Raw genomic sequence first — 17,179 nt, forward strand, 5'->3', positions numbered from 1 at the left:
TCTCATTCTGCTGCATGGTAAACATTAAGATGCCCTTTTGCACATATGATAATGGAAGTTCATTCTGAAGTGACATGCCCAAAGTCCCTCAGCTTATAAGCTAGAGAGGCAGCAAAAGTGAAACCCAGGGCTCTTTGGCTGCGAAGCCTCTGCTCTCTGTACTATACCTGCTACTATGGGACATCTACAGAGTGCGATGAGGGCCCTCTGAGTATTGTAAACATGCTGACTGAAATACAGCCATAGAATCTTGAGGCTCTGGAAGGGACCTCAGCAGTAAATGAACTCTAAGCCCACATTCAAGTATGTGACTCCATTCAATCTTTTTCAATCTTTAGCCATCAGTCCCTAATACCAGAGTTCCTCAAAATATGTCAGAGGACTTCATACCTGCTTCACAATCACTGCAGTACCGTTAAAATGCATATTCCTGGGCCCTATCCCAGACACACTGAATCAGAATATGAGGATGGGGCCTGGGAAATTCCATATTTTGCAAGCAAAACTGGTGTTTTTTGAATTGTAAGTCATAAAACAAATTTAGTGAATGACACCCTGTGTTTTTTTTTAATAAAATTGTTTGGAACAGATTAGATTTATAAAGATTAGATAGGAACAGAAAACATTATAGCACTGCTCTTAGTACTGTTTCAGGAAACTTTCGTTCCAGGTTTTTTTATGTGGATTGGAATATAAAAGGTATTTCTCACCATAGATCTCAAAAACATTTGAGAAATACAGCTGCTTTAAACAACTTTTATCCTCATTCTTATTTGTCCTTTGAAATAAGTTATCAACCTTTTTTAAAATTATTCCCTTTACAAAATATCCAAACTTCTATGTCCTTTTCAGGATCTCAGTTATTCCAATCCAGGATTTTCTGTTTTATTCCCTGATCTTTTCACCCAAGGGCTATATTTAACTATTGGTTTAATTATTTAATCAATATTTTACAATATTTTTCACTTTTCTAAGATTTCATAAAATCCAATTCATTCTTAATCATTTTTACTTCGTATTTTACACAACCTCCTCACTATCTGAAGTTATTTTACTATCTAGATCCTGGATCTGACTCACATATATTAACTTATTAAGTTTATATTTTGGAAGGTGTGCCAATGCTTCATGGTCTATATTTAATCCTTTAAGTCTTTCATTCCCTTAGTCTTTCATTTTCTATTTATATATACTATTAGATAGAATTCTTTACTGGCTTGTCTTCTTTTGAATTTCCGTTGTGTAACTGGTACTTATTTCAATTTTCACTTTATCTTTTTCTTTGAAAGAAAAAAAAAAGGAAAGAAAACAATCCCCATTAAGACATGAGGATTTTCTGGGTATATCTTTACAGTTATAAAATGATGTCCTGGCATTTTAAGAAACTATAATTGCCTTCTAAGGGATAATATGAACACATATGAATGTTGAGTGAAGCTGAACTCAAAAAGTGCTTTCCTCAGGTATGACTTAAAATACAGAAATCTCTACAATTCGACACAGTATGTGATGACTGCCCCTGAGGTAGTACAAACCCACTGATGGAATTACAGTCACAGAATCTTCAAGCTGGAAAAATGTCCATTCAGTCATTAACCTTAGTCCTTACCACCTTTGGAGCAGTGTTTCTCAAAGGGTAGCTGAGGACCCTCTGCATCCAATTTACTTGGGGCACATGATAAAAATGAAGCAGTGGGACTTCCCTGATGGTGCAGTGGTTAAGAATCCGCCTGCCAATGCAGGGGACATGGGTTCGAGCCCTGATCCGGGAAGATCCCACATGCTGCAGAGCAACTAAGCCCGCACGCCACAACTACTTGAGCCTGTGCTCTAGAGCTCGAGAGCCACAACTACTGAGCCTGTGCTCTAGAGCTTGAGAGCCACAACTACTGAAGCCCATGCACCTACAGCCCTCGCTCCGCAACAAGAGAAGACGTGGCAATGAGAAGCCCGTGCATCGCAACAAAGAGCAGCCCCCACTCGCCGCAACTAGAGAAAGCCCGCATGTGAAGACCCACCACAGCCAAAAATAAATAAAATAATTAATTTTTTTAAAAGTGAGGCAGTGAAATTACAATGTTTTTATAATTTGGGTTTGTTTTCATTTCATAGTGAGAGGAAGGAAGCTGACTAAAAATACAGGAGAGATACCACTCAGACCTATTTTAAAAGGTGCCCTTGGTAGTGAAATGTTGAAAAACAAGGTGGATTTCAAACTACGAGTTCAAGAAAAGTGTCTTCTTCTTAAGATAAATACTTGCTTAAATTTAAATTTTAAAATATAGGTATGCCACACTGGTGGTGATGCAATATGCCAAAATCAACTGCCTATATTTAGTAATTCAGAACATTTAAAAACACAATCTTAAACATTTCTGCACTCTTGCAAGAGACTAATAATTTCAGGGATTTCTGTTAGTACAGCAAAAACATGCACATCTATAATGAGGCTATATTCAAAAAGTTCTTTTAATAGGGTGGAACTGTGAAGTCTTTATTACTTCTATTAAAGATTTCTAATATTAAAGTAATTGATATTCATGGTAAGATCCCATTAAAACTATGGCCCTTGCTTTACCCATGCTCTTTATGAAATGTAGGAAAACGTAAACATTAAGTATACTGGCTGATGATTAATAATTAAAAATTATGTTCGTAATTTTACTGAAAAATATGGCTGTATAAATACTTTAGCTGCTGAATTAGATTTTCATGAGTTGTGCCACATTTTAAGGCTGTTGTTCCTTCTTTAACTATATACAAAAAAATTATCAATTACATAGTTACTTACAGCACAAGCAAACTATAATTATATGTTCATCCTAGCTTTCACTCAAAGCTATGTTATAAATTCAATGTCTAAACAAATCTGTTCCAATGGATGAAGTATAAAGATCAGGTCTGTAAGGTCAAAGACAGTATACACTTTTCAAGTTGTACAGCAGAGCTATATATACATTAAAAGCAGAGCTACCTCACAAACTCCTAAACCCGGAACTTTTTAAAAAAAATTTGGATATAAATATCAAGGTGGATATAAAAAAAAGAAAGGTGTCAAAATTTCAAAATGTGTTAGTATCTTAGTCCCTAGGGGAAGATTCTACCTAAAACCGCCACAGTACCTCCAAAGACGTACCACTAAGAAACAACATAGATGAACCCCCTTTTCAATAGCTAGCTTTAAATGTGAAATGCAAATTAAGACTTCAGCTTCAGAACTTAATAGAGATATGCAGAATAATAAAATGAGAAGTTTGAAAACTCTTGGCAATGTAGAAGCAAAACCTTTATCTAAAATCTTATTTTGAAAATTAAGCCTCAAATCCAATAAATACATTTTAGATGCAAATAACTTGTAATTCATTGTCGGCGTGATTTTTAAAATCACTACTTCAAATTTTATACTATAAAAACTACTCTGATTTCAAAGACCAAGACTTTTCTTGAAAACATTGTTTTAATGAAGCAGTTATTTGATATCTCAAAGAAATGCAAGAGCTCATCAGATCGCTTTTATTCTGGAAATTACCTATTCCCATTTTAAATTTTGAATTGGTCAAATATATTTCGACGGCAAAAGAACTAGCATTAAAAGTTTGCTCCAGTGAACAAAATAACGTGCCTCACATGTATAAATGTGGTGTTCTTCAGTAATCAGGAATGCATTTTGAATACTCTTGCCATATGTTCAAAAATGAAAAACTTCTCTTGCAAAGAAGCTTTAAAAAAAAAAAATACGCTGAAATCCACATATTTTGGTGTGTATTAAATTCATCTTACAGACCCATCTCATTCTGACCACTCCAATTGGCCTGTTATGCATGTGACATATTAGGAGGCTCTTCTATCTGAAATAACACGATATTTTACATTCCATTAAAAAATGCTGGACACAGAACTTCTATTATATATCATCTAAGGTTCTCAACAATGTCAAAGTACATTTTGCTACCATACAGAAACTACCAGAAAGGCCTGGTCTTCAAAACTCAATTCCTCTCAATACTAAGACAATCTTTTAGTAACATACACAATATGCCAGCAAGCCAGGAAACAAAATAAGGTCCCTTTGCTTCTTCTTTTATGGAAAACTGAATTCAAGTCCATTTTCATTCACAAAATACAGTCTGTCTTCATTATGGTAATATTACAAAGCACCAAAGCTGATTTACACGATTTCGTACAACCAGTTTTCTTAACGTATCAGCAACTTAAAGTACCTGAGGTGTTTCTGACAATGGAGGGGCAAAATTACACATTGGTTTTCTGCAAGTTTGGGCTCACCATGCGGTTTTCAAATGTTAAACCCTCAGTTTTCACCCAGCGGGTTACTTCTCACAACCACACTTTTAAGGCACTTACTGTCCCACATGTTATTTCACCAACTTTTCCATTTGGGAGGCATATATCTGAAAAAGGCACTTAGTGTCAGATTTCAAAGTTGCTATTTATTATATATACAGACTGTTAAAATGCACTCAATTTCTCCAAATATATAAATTTTGACAAAAATTACTATCAATTAGGACAGTTATTTGCCTTTTGAATCAAGCTGGTACACTAAATGCTAAATTTACTATATTGCCCAGTCCACCCTCCCCCCACTAAAAAGGTAACTGTCACAAACAGCACAAGTTCCCTAAGAAAGAGAGCCCAGGAAAGAGTAAGCAAATGTCAGTCACTGTAATTTAGAGAGGTCTTCTGAGCAATGACTCCTTGGGTTTTTAATAATTCTCTCTACTCACAAGCTACAATCTTTCTACAATATTATCTAGCATTAAATTTCCTAGGCCTTCAACTCTACGTAAAATTTTATTATCAATTAAAAAAGATAAGTTTTCAAATGACACTTGCAGGAAAATGTGAAATGCACATTTCAACTATCTTAAAATAATAATAACTATAGCTGAATTGTAAATACTAGAAATCATAAATTGACTTCTGCTATGGGAAACTTAGCAAGACAAGTTTCTGGGATGCTGCAAACCCAATAAGGCATCTTCTTATGTGTACAGTAAGAACCCTTATGTCATTACTAATACCATCCAGCTTCCCTGTATGAAGAGTTTGCATACTTACCCAGGAAGGCAAATGGAAAGTACACAGGGAGGAAGATGAACTGCAGCAAAGCCTTTGTCATATGATAGTGACCTATAAAGTATCAAATAAAGGTACATCATCAGTGTGGTAGAGCTCTACAACTGAGTCCCAACTCCTGCAACATCTGTGAAGGAAGGACCCCGAAACCCAGGAGTCCAGCTCCCCACCAACCCCTCCTTCTCACCATCCCCACCTCTACGCTCGAACTGTGGGGCAATAAAGGCAAAGAAGCTCCCTGTATTCAAAGGGCAGAGGCTGAGGGGAGGGTAGCCCAGCTGGCATTCTAGGGTGTCTCCAGCACACTTGCCCCCTACTCCCGGTATGTACAAGGCAGCTGATCCATCCTGCAAACCCAAAACCCACATCGTGATCATTCATCAACTTGCACAAGTGATCGCCGCCCCCAGGACAAATGCACCAGGAACCAAATCATGGCAATCGATAGGCAGTCCGAGCCTCCCCGTGCCCAGGAGCCGGCAGGAGGTAGCAGGGCGACGGCAGCAAATCCAGCAGATCCAGGTAGCGCAGCCCTCAGCCCTGCAGACCTGGGCGGCCACAAATGTCGCCCCAACGCCCGGCCCCGGTCACAATCCCGAGATTGGAGATCGGAACCGAGCGGGGAAACACATTCACCAGAGCCCCCGGCGTCAAGTGCAGGGCCACCAGGTCTTCGAGGTCGGGGTGGGGGGAGCTGGAAAACGGAGAGGGAGGAAGGGAGCGAGGGATCCCACCCCGGCTTTGTTGCTGGTCACCATCAAGTTTGCATCTTAGTACAAAATGTCGATCTTTAAGGCTGACAAGACAGAGGCAGAGGGAGAAAGAGAAAGGGAATAGAGTCCATCTTGCTTTGGGGAAGAGGGGGGAGAAAAAAAAATGAAGTGCAAAGCCCACACTCCGGGCGTAAAAGTCTGCTAAACACCGTTCCATAACGGAGGAGCAACGAGTGGGGTGTCCCCGTCCCCGTGCCCGCTCGAACTGGCGGCGGTCTGGACAGAAAACACCTCCTCCCTCTCCTCCTCTTCCTCCTCCTTCCCCTCCTCCTCCTCCTCCTCCTCCTCCCTCCCTCTCCTCCCTCTCCTCCTCCCGCGGGCCCCGGCGAAGATCCCGCCGCCACCGCCGCTGCCTCCGCTGCCCCCCGGGGGGGCACAGCCGCTCCGCCCGGCGCTGCCATTCCGGGCTTGGACCGCGCGGCGCGCGTGGGGCCGGGAGAGGGGTGGCCGCGCGGAGACGTCCGCGCCGGGGACCCCCTGCGCCCCCTCGCCGCGGGCTGGCTACAAAAGTCGCGCGAGCCGAGGTGGCGGCGGCGCGCAGAAGAGGCGCGCGTGGGGGCCCCACGTCGCGAGTGGGCAACCCCAGGAGATGGCGAAGAACGCCCCTCCCCGCGCGGGGAAAGTACCCCGGTCCCCGGCAGCCCGGCAGCCCGGCGTCCGCGGCCGGGAGAGGAGAACTGGACGTGTCATTAGCAGGACAGGCAATGGTTTCAAAGCCCCAGGCCAATGACCATCAGCAGAGGCAGAGCTCGCTCCGTCCCCATCCCCCATCACCTCCACCCACCTTCCCCTTCGTACCCCCCCACCTCCACCCCACCTCGCGAAACTTTTCGGCGAGATCCACCTGGACTAATTTGTCCTCAAACAGTTAAAATATTGACTGGACCCTACACACCAGGAGGGAAGGAGAATGCACGCTTTATTTTCCTTTCTACCGAAAGGAAAGCAAAAAATAGCTTCTCTCTCCGTCTCTCCCTCTCCCCCCCACCCCTGTCGTACATGTTGTGTCTTAGCTTTTTGCATCGTTTCGTTTTACCTTCCTCATTTAGCTGAAATGATCGCGGATTATTTCACACATAAACGTGTTCCAGATTCCTGGATTCAGGGTCCTTGTAAATTACAGGACTCGGGTTTGGTCTCAGTTACGTTAAGTTTCATACAAGACCAAAAAATAAAAAAAATAATAATAATAAATTGCTGAGGGTGAGCGAGCGAGACGAGGTGGAGGAGGAAAAGAAACCTCGAGTCTGATTTCTGTAATTTACTAGCGACCCGGATCGCAGCAAATAACAGGGTAACACGAGTGTGGCTTAAGAGGGCTGGGGAGCTCTTTCTAGAGGCATCGACCCCATCCCCGGATAAAGGATCTGCAAGTTTTCTGTCATCGCGACCATGCAATGCCATCACTTACCTTCAGAAATAAGACTTTAAACAGCCAAGGCCTTCCTCCTCCCCTCCACCACCGCCCCCCCCCGCCAGCTTCGCTCTCTCCACCTTAAACTTATTGACACAACATAATCCCACATTCAAGCAAAATCCTGACACAGCCTCCCTCCTCCTCTTCCCCCTCCTCTCTTCCCTCCCGTTCTCTCGTTCGCTCTCCCTCTCGTCCTCTCCGGTTTTCTCTCGCTCTCTCTCTTGCCCTCACCCCCCGCCCCCGCCGGCTTTCCCTCCCTCTTCTCTCTCCCCTTCTCCCTCGCCCTCTTCCCCCTCTCCCCCTATTCTTCCTCCTAGCCACTCTGGCACTAAAACAGCACTTTCTCTACTCGCCGCGCATTTGGTTAGGGGTGGGGGGGTGAGAGGGCACCAATCTCCGGGGCCGGAACACCCAAATCCCAACTCTCCAGATGAACGAGCAACTGGGCTGCTGTTCCCGGTCACCGACGCAGACGAAACGTTCGATAAATCCACTGAGGGCTGGCTCCTTGTACCTTCCTCCCCTGCCCCGACTCCCCAGGCCCCACCTCCCCAGCAGCCGAGCCCAGGCTGGGCTCCACGTACTTTCGCCGAGATGAAGTTTGGGGCTCCCCAGGCGGCCAAGAGCCGCCCGCCGGCGTGAGGGCTCTGTTGTTGTTTTCCTCAGGCTGCTCCTGCCCGCGCCGCGGCTCCCGTGCCCCTCTCGGGCGGCGCTGCCTGTGTGCCGAGAGGTGCTGGTTGCAAACGCAGCCTGGCACCGGCTGGCCTACTACTCCCCAGCCCGGCCCCCAGCCTCCCGCCCGCAGGGCACTGCCTTCGCGCCCCCCGCTCGCCGCCGGCGCGGCCGCGGCGACCCTCGCCCCCGACCTCTCACGACCCAAAGTTTTGGCGGAGGGGTAAAGTGCCCGGGGAGCGGGCCGGCTGGCGGCGGCTCCGGACGCGCGGGGTTCCCTCCGTCTTCCTCAAGTCCAGCCTACCGGCTGCCGCCACAGCCGCCGCCGCCGCTGCTCCTGCCGCGGAGTCCTTGGGGCTGCAGCCCGGCGGCTCTCAAGTGAGTAGGAAAACAGAAAGTGCGGGGAGAGCGCCCGGGAAGGGCTGGGGATGGGGGGGCGCTTACCTCGCGGGCTCGCCGGGCGCGAGGGCGTGTGTGTGGCTCGCCCTCAGCGGCCAGTCAGGGGTTCTCTATGGGAAAGTGGAGAGAGAGGAGCTCGCGGAGCCGCTCTGCCTCCGCTTCACTGTACACTGCTCCACATACAGTACATGCAGCCAGGAGAGACTGAAAACACTCATTTTATATAAGGCAGCCTGCCATTGGTCCGCTCCGTGATGGACAGGCCGCGCGGCCAAACAGAAGGCCCGTTACACCCAAACACACGCACACATACACACATTTTACAGAGACACACAAAGATCATCACATTTTCTATTTTCTAATGTTCGGGACCTGTAGACAGTAGGAGAGGACAGGTAGAGAGGCCCAGCAGAGTGGGTTGCGAGCGAAAAACCCTGTTTGCACCAAGTTGCAAGGCTTGAAACTGGTGTCCTTTTGACTTGGGAGGGTTATAGTAATAAACTACAACTCCACTGGATATGGAAGTGAGGGGTTTTTTTTTCTTTTTTTTTTTTTTAATCGTTGCCTTGTGGTGCCCCATGGAAGAGGCGTGCATTGTGTTATGATTTTACAGCCTGACCTGGCTAACAAGTGGCCAGGAAAGGCTTTTATCAGCTTGGATTTCTTTTGTCAATGGGTTAACTATCACATAGGCCAAAACAGTGCAAGATAAGTTTATTAGGACTGTAAGCACTGAGGTTGTTAGTGCTTCATTCGTAGGTAAATTGAGAAAAATCAACACAACAATACACAGAAACAAAGATAAACATTTTGCTGAAATAGCCACTCTACTTTTAGCTGGTCAGAGGACTGCAGATCACCTGTGTTGGCATACAAACAGTGCTGTAAAGTAGAATAAGTCATGGAAGATCGGCTATTGCCCCTTTTCCTTAAAAATAGGCCTTTTGAATCAATATATGCAAGATATATATTTTGCATTTTATATATATATTTACTTTCCATATTTCACATCATATGTGAACATCACATGTTGGTTGACTTTGGGAGATGGAGAACCCAAGGGCTCTTCTTTCTAATTTTTTTTCTGTGATGCGTCTTTGACAGATTATATTTGACAGTCCTATATAAACAAGTCAACAGGTTGCTGGGAAAAAAAACATAGCTGGAAACTAAGAGGAATAAATTCTAGACCCAACTCTTAAACTTGCTAAACAATCTTGAGCAACTACTTCAGCCTCTTTAATGCCCAGATTTGGTTTGGGGTTTTGTTTTCATTTTTTCTTTTAAGGTTAAAATAAGAAGCTTCTCCCAGTTTTACTTCACTAAATGTTTATTCAGCATCTACTGTGTACCAGGCATTACCATAGGCCCTAGATGTTTTCTTATGGTTCTTTCTGATTTAAGAGTCTGTGAATTATTCTTAAACACAAACATTTTGAAGATTAAATAAACATCATGATTTTATGGCCTAGATGCGTAGCTTTAAAACTTAAAGGGAAGCTGGATAAGAGAACTTATTTCAAATCCCGCTTTATTTCCTTGATGTTATCTTGAGATTTTTCTCTTACATCCATAAAGTTATCGAATGAGTGTGTATGTGCGTGTGTGTGAAAGACTGGGAACCAGAAACAGATACAGAGAAAATTTAAGTTTATGAAGTTTAGACAACAAACAGTGGTATTTAGAAATGTGATGTTTTGTTTATTTTTTAAAGGAAAATAAATTTTAAAAGGGAAAAGTATATAAAACCACAGCATTTTAAACTGATAATATTAAAGATTATATTAATGATGCTCTGCATTTAGTTGACGGAAGGAACAAAGTGTTCTTTATCCACATTACACACTGCTTTGAGATTGGTGCTAAGTATTGTTATCTCTATTTTATCCATCAGAGAAATGGGACTGCTCAAGATTACACAGAATACCAGTGAAGAAGGAACTTAAACCCAGGACTCTTTAATACCCAACATAGGTTTTAAATAACTTGACAGTCCTTCCTTCCAAATGACAAACTTCAGGGACAAGAGGCAGATAGAGGAAAAGCCAGAAAAACTTTCTCAGGATTTCACTATTCTCTTTTTTGAAGAGGAAAAAAAAAAAAATCAGCACAAGTTGCTATATTTAGTTGCTGAGTGAAGTGCTGTGAATTATTTGCTAGTATATTTGTGTTATGAAAAATATGAAAGACCTGTCCATTCCCTACCCCCAACCCCAGCCATAGGAAAACATTCTTTATTTCTTTATGGTCTCAAAGATTTTTTTTTTTTTGGTTGAAGTATACTTAGCTTAGCAGGATTATTTAGAGTTACATTTTCAAACTTTTAGATCACCCATTGCTATCAGTAAAACGTTTGGGTGAGTATCCTCAATATATGTATATTTCTGTATATGTTTTTAAAATGTACCACTACATGGATATATTATTTATTATTACAAAGCGTGCAATCACAGAAACTAAATGAAAAAGCGTGAAATAAAAATAAAAGTTAAGGGAATTCCCCGGCGGTCTAGTGGTTAGGGCTCACCGGGCCACGTTCGATCCCTGATTGGGGAACTAAGATCAGCAAGCCACACGGTGCAGCCAAAAATATAATAAAATAGAAGTTAAATAAGAGTTTTAATATTTTCTCCCCACGCTCCTATGATACAGTCTTATCACGTGCCCCAGAGTTTTTGTATTCAAGTTTCAATACCTCTGACAGTACAAGGTACTAACTGACCAGGACTGATGCAAGGGAGCATGAAGAAGTGCATAGAAATGATTAGTTGCAAGTCATTACTGCTACTGGAAAACTGGTGGGTCCACAGAGCCTTTAGATTCGGATAACGGCACATTTTTTTAACACAAATTATATATTGGTGGTGTTTTGGGCATTATGTGGCAGTATAAGCCATCTTTCAGTACCCTTTTGCAGATCATTTATTGAGAAGGATCTATGTGCTAGGTAGGCACTGTGCATACCAGAATTTTGGAAAAGGAAAATTGCCTGCTCCTAGAAGTGATGGAATACAATTCCAGTCTCTTGTGTGATAGGTAAAGCCTTGCCAGGAAGTAAGGAGAAGAGGCTTAGAACTAAATGTAATGTAGCACTTTACCATTTATCATTTAGGGAAATACTTTTTAGAATTTTAATTATCTTATTTAAAAATAAATATCAAGAAATTTTAAATGCCAATAGTGCCCCAAAATTAAAAATATGAAAAATCATAGCTTTCAGGGAGTTTATTTAATTCTTATAATGTAGGGTTATGAAAAGAAAAATAACTGTTGGTTTCCTGAGTAAAATGGCATTCAAAAGGGTCTCCAAGAAAGCGTTTTTCCTTTCTTGTTTTCACATTTGATGGTCAATCACAGGTTGAACTCATGGTTAGCATATTCCTCTTTTTCATGGCCTTCACTGTCCATTTTCTTAATTTCATTTTGAATAAAATAATTTCAAAATAATTTGGGAAGAATAAATTTAAATATATGTGTAAATGTGCACATACAAGTGTTTATGTGCACATGTGTATATATCTATAAACAACTTTTTACTTCCTTATTTTACATTATTTCTTTATTCAGTCCTATTTCAAATCCTGATTTCACCACTTCCTAACTGTGTAACCTTGGACAAATTCCTTGATCGCGCCAAGACTCAGTTTCCTAGTTTGTAGGATAACAAGAGAAACCAAAAATGAAACAATCCATATAAAATGCTTAAACCTGGAACATACTGAACATTCAAAACATATTATTTTTACCTTTCACACATACAAGCCCATACAACTGCTTTACAGGATGTCTTCTAAGACTTAACCTTCACATCAAATGGAGCTTATAGAACTTGTTGCAACTTACTTGCCCAGTGTTTGCAATTTCCTTTTAGCCTGCATTCTACTAACTCCAGCATCTCTGCACATAAAAGGGATGTCAGCCTGATCCCAGCATAAAGCAAACATCCTATTGGGTGGCCATTATTAAGCACCTGAAAAGGCAAACTTGTAATAAATCATTTCTTGAAACAAGCCCTGCTTTGTGCATTGAAACTCTAGATAGTTGCAGAGAGGAGGGTCTGCCTTACATAACAATTTTTGACTTGTACTTGACCTTGCTGAGCTTCACTTTCTTTTCTCATATAAGAGAAGAATAGAGAAAATCACACCTCTTTCCCCAAGGCCAATGCAAAGGGACTAGAAGTTCTAAAACTTGGACAGCTGGACCACTTCTCAGCACCAATGCAAAAATTCATAATCTTGAAGAGAACCAGCTTCTACTGGATCCCAACAGAGTTGGGGGTAGAAAGAAACAGAAAAACACCCTTTGGCTAGAGCAGTGCTAGCCAAATCATCTTGGAATTCCCTCTCTCCTGTGATCTTCTGTAGCATTTTATCTATATTACTCTTAAGGCATCCAAATGCCTTACCTTGTATTACATTATTTGTATGTTGATAGAGATCTCTATTTGATGGCAAACACCTTGAAGAAAATGATGATGTTTCATCCGTCGTTTTGTCTTCCAGCAGTCGCTAGCACAATAGCCTGTACATTGCCTAACACGTAACAGTAACTCAACAAAGATTTGTAAAACAAATGAACAAAACAAGCAAAAACAAACAATAAAAAGACTATAAATTTTAAAAAGGATCAGAGAGAATCTAGGGATGAGACAGGTGCCAGAGAACGTTGGGCGCCCCAGGTATATGGCGAACAGAACTTACATTATAGTCATCATAGGTTATACCCACATACTGTTTAAATTTTCTAAAGCACCTTTACATTTGAGATAGCCTGTCATACTCACTAAAATCCACATGAGGTAGGTGAGACAGATAGAGGGAACTTCTTTTTAAAGATGAAAAACTGAAGCAGGGCGATTTCCCTGGTGGCGCAGTGGTTAAGAATCCACCTGCCAATGCAGGGGACAAGGGTTCAATCCCTGGTCCGGGAAGATCCCACATGCCGTGGAGCAACTAAGCCCGTGCACCACAAGTACTAAGCCTGTGCTCTAGAGCCCTCGAACCACAACTGCTGAGCCCGCGTGCTGCAACTACTGAAGCCCGCGCGCCTAGGGCCTGTGCTCCGCAACAAGAGAAGCCAACACAATGAGAAGCCTGTGCACCGCACGGAAGAGTAGCCCCCGCTCGCCGCAACTAGAGAAAGCCCGTGCGCAGTAACGAAGACCCAACGCAGCCAAAAATAATAAATAAATTAAATAAATAAATTTATTTTAAAAAAATTGAAGCAGGGAAAGGTTAAATGATTCTCTCAATGTTATACAGCCAGTAGCAGTGCTGGGGTAGTAGTAAGGTTCTAGACATCTAGTTCTGCAAGCTTTCTGCCTTAGGTAGCAGGCAGGGGAAGGGGGAGTTGCCAAGGCGTCACTTAAGGATCATACCATAAAAATAGTTCTCTAAGTGGATGATGATTTTACACTAATGATTTTGATAATAAAGTCAGTTAGCACTAGCATTAGCATTAGACAGCCCTTCTAGCCACCATCTCATTAGAAGCTTCAACAACATCCCGAACAGGGAAGGTATACTGTGACACATCCAGCTCTTGGGAACTCCTATCTTCCCAAGACAATCTATTTCATCTTCTGATGGTTTTGACCACGACAGAGTTCTTCCAAATCTTTAACATACCTTCTCTCCTCCTAAAATATACCTTCTCTCCTCCTAAGTGTTAATCAGTGCTCCTTTTTCTATTCCCTGGTTACCACATAGAACAATCTAATCCCTTTTCCATGTGCCACTTGAATTATGTGAAGACAGCTCTCATGACGGCCTCCTGCTTTGAGCTGTACCTTTTCCAGGTGAACAGTCCCGGTTCCTTAAATCATTCTTCCTATTCCTGATTCTTGGTCTTCTCTCAAACCCTGCCTATTGTCCTTCACATGGGATATCTAGAGCAGGTGGGGGCGGAGGCAGTTTGCAGTACAGCATGACCATGACTCCCTTCTCTCTGATACAAAATTTCTATTACTGCAATCTAAGACGGAACTCGCTTTTTTGGCAGTCACATCACTCTGCTGACCGTTATTGTGCTTATTCTACAAAAAAACTTTTTGTTTGAAATGTGGACTGTTAAGCCATGTCTCCTCCATTCTATTATACGATGTATTTTGGGGAAACTGAGGCATAGGCTTTTATAACCCTGTGGTTGTATAGTGGTTAAGATTCAAGGCTTTGGAGTTAAAACAACATGAGTTCAGAGCTTGGATGCAGTAGTTACTAATTTGTGTGGACAAATTTTACAACCTGTCTTTGCTTCAGTTCTTCATGTGTAAAGGGGAGGGTAATATGTAACTCATAAGGTTATTAAAAGAATTTGATAAAAATAATGTATATAAAATAATTAAAACAGTGCTTTCATATAATAAGTATTCAATAAGTGGTAGAGTTTTCCTTTTCCTGTAGCTGATGAAACTCAGCCCAGAATTCCATTTTGCCAGCATCTTTTTGTATGCTGATTATTTCATTCAACATATTTGCTATTGATCTCACTATCCTTGGTTCATTCACAAATTTGATGCCTTCTTTACATTTTTCCAAGTCATTTTTAAAAGCATGGTCTAAGGCAGAACCTAGAGCACCTACCCCCAACAGGTAGACATTGATCATTAATCAGTACTCCCATGACCACAGTTATTGAACCTGTGATAGAGCCACCTAATTTCACCTAAATTTTAAAAATTTAGAGTTGGAAATTCCCTGGTGGTCTAGTGGTTAGGATTTGGCACTTTCACTGCCATGGCCCGGGGTTCAATCCCTGGCTGGGGAACTGAGATCCCTTGAGGCCCATAAAGAAAAAGAAAAAAAAAATTTAAACCTAAAGAAATTTATAAAGAATTATATAAAATAGCAATCATGTAGGAGCTTTATTATAATTTAACATATTATTATATTGCCTCAGATTTCTTTATAAGAAATAAAACGTTGAATATACAATTGAGGACCCATTCGCTGGTCCAGTTCCTCTCCAGTTCTCCCCAGAGGTGACCATTATTTTGTAATTTCACTCTCATCCTATCCATATTTTTTGTAGCCTGCTCATGAAGACATCTGATGTGGCTTTGTCAAAAGGCTTTATGAAATTTTCATTCACTAATGTTACCAGAGAGGAGTTCTTTGATGGGTGGGTTATACTAATTCTGGTTAATTAAAACAAAAAGAGGAAATTATGGAACGATATGAGAAGCCTCTTAGAAATAAAAGAAAAGCTGCAGAGCCAGATCTCAGAAAGCCCAGGGGCATTGTCAACTCCAGGGATTGAGATCACTTTTGGTGAGAATATCTTCATTATGATGAATTTGCTCAAACTCTTTTCCTTCCCTTCTTTGTGCCACTAAAAAGAGTGGAATGGAAGAGTCCACTTGCCCTTATCCAAGTTTTATGCTTACTCTTCGGCCAAAGTAGAAGAGGACACTTTGCTTGACCCTCCCACCAAGATTGCATGGTTACATGCTGTGGGGAGAAGGGGGCATTATTGGAGGCAGCGGGGAGATGAGTTAGTACAGAATTATTTAGATGGAGGCAATATGTTGCTAACATTCTGCTTCTTGGTGGACTCACAGGTGCTCATTTTATAACTTACATAGATGCTACATTATTCTTTTGTATGTATCAAATATATTTTGAAAATACTTTAAGAAAACAATAGAAAAAAGGATTGCATGCAAAGGCTATTAGCTTTCCAAAGTAACACTGGAGTGCTACTAAGAGAAGAAGGCAAATAGATACTAGGCAGGTAAAAACAAGAGATCTGTAACACATCCAAAGGCCACAGTGCAACTGAGCTATCAGTTTATTAACCTTGTTACAAAAGAAAAATAGATTTAGGCTAGTCTTAGGAACTCCATGCTGGCTTCTAGCGATTACTTGGTCCTTTTTTTGAGTACACGCAGATCTTTCCTTCACTTGCTTATCTTAGTCAGATTTCATTTCGTTCCAAGGACCGTAAAGCCACTCAGATAAGCTGAAGAGAAAAGGGAACTTAACTGGACAAATATTGGGGTCTTTCACAGAACTCAAGTGCAGTAAGGACAATCAGGTATGGAAACAAAAAGCACATGGCCTCCTTCGCTGGCAATGCCACCAGGTGAGGGGCAAGGACTCCCCTATAATGGAGGGCTGCTCTTTTGGTGTTTGTAGGCAGAAATTGTCCTCTAAAGTGAGGACAGGGATGGGAGGATATAATGGGCATTTCACTACATAGCACTTTCTAGAATATTATCTAGGTTCGGTATCTCATTTACAACCGTATAATTTGCAGAATCCACCTTTCTTCCCCTAATCCCAAGAAATTTAACTAGAGTGTTTATGGCCTGATTTTATACTCACATATATTTAGAAATAAATTATTTCCTTGTATGTTTGTTTATTTATTTGTTATATCCCTTGACTCATTCCAGAAAGGATTTCCATTGGTGTTCAACAGTGCAAACTTAACTGCATATTTTCTCAAGACTCTCGGGTATTATTGAATAGAGCTCGGAAATCTGAACACATTTAGGGTGCCTAGGTGGTCTCTTAAATTTTTTTTAACTTATTTTTACTTCCTATTACGTTCTACAGCGATCTTCTCAAACTAGCTAAATAAAAGGGACATTTATTAGAATCACCACACAGGTAAAGTTACGGCGAGGAACAACCAACAGAAAGCTATAATTTAAACCCCAAACGAAGTGAGATTATCGGGGCTCAGAGATAGGCAATAGGCCAGGGACATTTTCTGAAGCTGCACTTGCAATGCGGGAAGTACAACTCATGAGAAAGGTTCCTTTAACCTGGAGTGGGATGGGACAGACAGGAGAGGCATACAATTGAGAAGTTAA

The 17,179-nt window shown here is 41.7% G+C and overlaps 1 protein-coding gene across 17 annotated transcripts in view; it reads right to left on the minus strand.

The window, feature by feature from the left end:
* The window catches only part of BBX (BBX high mobility group box domain containing), a 279,480-nt gene extending 270,923 nt beyond the window's left edge, over positions 1-8,557 (minus strand). For 6 of the 17 annotated variants that reach the window (XM_067738986.1, XM_067738990.1, XM_067738974.1 and 3 more), the window contains exons 1-2: positions 8,404-8,557; positions 5,080-5,151 (exon numbers count right to left, since the gene is read on the minus strand). The gene's annotated coding sequence lies outside the window, so the exon portion shown is untranslated. Of the gene's footprint in view, positions 1-5,079; positions 5,152-6,496; positions 6,518-7,281; positions 7,801-7,871; positions 8,007-8,403 lie in introns of those variants that run through there. The other 11 variants (XM_067738996.1, XM_067738995.1, XM_067738978.1 and 8 more) reach the window with 4 other exon arrangements.
* Positions 8,558-17,179: the final 8,622 nt, after the last annotated feature.

This window comes from Pseudorca crassidens, chromosome 5 (genome assembly GCF_039906515.1).
Source record: "Pseudorca crassidens isolate mPseCra1 chromosome 5, mPseCra1.hap1, whole genome shotgun sequence".
In the NCBI taxonomy this organism is placed as follows: Eukaryota; Metazoa; Chordata; class Mammalia; order Artiodactyla; family Delphinidae; genus Pseudorca; species Pseudorca crassidens.